Genomic DNA, 3,304 nt, shown 5'->3' on the forward strand with positions numbered 1-3,304 from the left:
CAAAATACTAAAGCTATCATAATTTATGTGAAAATTAGTTTTGTCATTTATTATGCTATTTACTTGTAATGTTTTTTATTTTCTCATTAGCCTATGTCTCTCAATATGTTTGGATTTGTAAATATTTACCCGGTTGAGATATATTGATAAAACTTTTTTTCGCTTGAATCAACTTTTGTTGGTGTTTTTTATTGTTGGTGATTTTTATTGTTACCATTTTTAGCAAAAAAAATTAAAAATACAGTTATCTTTCTAATATATAGATATATACTTTGATATGGTTCTGCTTGTTATTGATACTATTTAATATTACATAAATATTCTTAATGAAATTTGAAATACGAAAAATATGATTATCTTTTAACAATTTTTTGGTTTTCTTTTCATATTTCCGTCTTTACTAGAGATTATTATTAGAAAACATAGACTGCCATTACACCCTACCTAATATAAAAATATATCAATATAAGTAAAAGTGAAAGTTTCATCGGCCTTCAGTTTTTACGGCATTTTGCGCGATGTCAAGGCCTGTTATTATAGAAGGCCGTGTGTGTGACGAAAAAGTAAAGATACTTTTGCATCCAGTGGCTATTGCACCCAACGTCTACATCATTGAAAAAGTAGGTTTTTACATTTTTGTTTTTGTTTTTTTGTTTAACTACTTATCCTAATTGATCACTTTTTTTCAGGATTCTCCTCATGGGTTCAAGGTCATTACGCATAATATGTGTTCAATTACCCATAATACGTTAGTCATTGTAAGTAATAAATTAGGAAATAATTATTTGTGAAATATTGTAGTCATTAATGACTTCAACCTGGCTAATAATTAAAATTGCTCGACTAATAAGGTTCCTTATTAAAATTGCTCTCTCTCTCTCTCTCTCTCTCTCTCTCTCTCTCTCTATCTCTATATATATATATCTATCTCTATATATATATATATATATATGTATATATTTATATATATATATATATTTATATATATTTGTATTTATATTTATATATATTTGTATTTATATTTATATATATTTATATTTATATATATTTGTATTTATATTTATATATATTTGTATTTATATTTATATATATTTGTATTTTTTTTTTTTTTAGAAAATGTTTGAAGAAAGTTAGAAAATAATAAAAACCTTGGTATTATGCAAACCGAAGCGATTTAAATAATTCAATCGACAAAAAACGGCGTGTTAATCGCAAAAGAAAAAATAATATTTTAAATATTCATTTTAGATGTATTGATTAATAGCATTTATTTTAAAATAAATTCATTTTGCAACACGTTTTTTAATTTTATAAAATTTCGTCATAATAGTTTAAGGTAAATCCCACATGGGTTATAGGTGGAAAACATCACATGTAAAAAATCAAAAATGCTACACATTTTGAATACCAAATGGGATAAAGTACCAAATACCAAATTAAGTTAAGCCTCTCTGAAAGCTTCGATGATTAATTTTAAATTACTATTTAAGTAATTTTTAAATTAAAAGAATTTTAAAAATTATCATAGAAGCATTCGGACTTTCATTTGTCTAGTATTGACTACTTTTATACCATTTGGGTTAAATATGTGGCATTTAAGTTCTATAACATATAGTATTTTCCACATATATCCCATGTAGGATTTACCACATAAAACCCATGTGGGATTTACCATATAAAACCCACATGGGACAAAATAATAATCCCCACATGGGTTACATATGGAAAAAATCCACGCGTATCCCATATGCGCTTTTTCACTGGGAAAAGGTACATAAATTATATAGCAAATGCTAATGATTTTAAATTTGGGATTTCTGCACAAGCAAACAAATACTTTTTCTTCACTACTATTGAACAAACTAAAATTAAAACTCGTACTTAGTTTTACTGAGAATTTGCTTTTTATTTTATCATATTTATTCTAAAAAACAAAAAACAGAAAGTTATTATACAACAAGTTATTGTAAGAATATGTTTTGTTAAATAAAAAAATATTTATATTTGAAATTTACGTAAATATGTAATATTCAGTTATTTTTATAAAAAAAATCTTTTGCTAAACAAAAAAATAGATTTTTATTTGAAACGAATCAATATTTGATCTTAAGATATAAAACTTGATTATCATCAGTGTCTTAATTTTCATATAGCCGTTCCTTACATCCGCCGCCATCTTGGGAGGCAAAAACTGGCTTCAAAAAACTTTCCGTATACGCCTATCCAGTAACATTTTGAGATCATTGATTTTAAACTTCAGTAACTTGGCGTAAATGCGGTAAAACTCACGAAAAACTCGGAATTTCTGAGTAAAATGCGACACTTTTTGATAAAAAAAATATATATTTTGAATTACTCAAAACACACTAATGTGTCTTGTGGTTAATGTATTCACTTTTTATGAACTATCTACTACTTAAGCATTGTAATTCGCATCCTTTTAAACATATAAAATCCCATTTTCTTTCAGATCCTGCAGTCCGCTATCTTTTTACCATACGCAAAAAGTCTATAATGAAAATAAAGAGAAGAAACAGATGATGAAATATCTGATGACTGATTTTTTATTCATAACTTGATTGTTTAAACTGTAAATGTAAAATTTACTAATAGAAATACAAAAAGCAATTTAAAAAATCCTCGTTTAGTTTTTCGGTAAGCAGCAAAAAAAGCGTAAAATTGTGATAAAAAGCGGTAAAAGCAACAAAAAAAAGGTAAAAAGTGATATATGCGGTAAAAAAAATGATAAATGCGGTAAATTTGCGCATTACGCATTTTTACGCAAATTTACCGCGGTAATTACGCATTTTTACGCAATTTACGCAAGTTTACGCATTTTACGCACTTTTAGGCATTTCACGCAAATTTACGCATTTTTACTGACGGTGCGGTAACGCCGATGCTTACTTAGTACTAATATTCAATCCCTTGATAACTAGCAACGTATACCGCAACGGTTAAAGTTTTTTAAGATTATTTGCAGCAAAAAAAATTTTTTATACCTTTAAATGTAAACAATAAGTATAGTTTTTTCTATTTTCATATAGTTATGTTTTTTACCTCTTACTAGGCAATATTAAAGTAAGAATTAAGTATAAAAAAAGTCTGTGTGGAATAGATTCCCATATTTTACAGGTCATAACAACAAGTTTGAATTATTCGTAGTCACTACGAATTTTTCAGAAAATTATAGATACTTTTTTTAGATATTGACGATTGTACCTCTCCACTTCAAAACCCTTGTCGTCGGCCAGAAATATTACTTTACTAAACTCTCCATAATCGATAAATAAACATTCATCTC

Source organism: Hydra vulgaris, chromosome 13 (assembly GCF_038396675.1).
Source record: "Hydra vulgaris chromosome 13, alternate assembly HydraT2T_AEP".
Lineage (NCBI taxonomy): Eukaryota > Metazoa > Cnidaria > Hydrozoa > Anthoathecata > Hydridae > Hydra > Hydra vulgaris.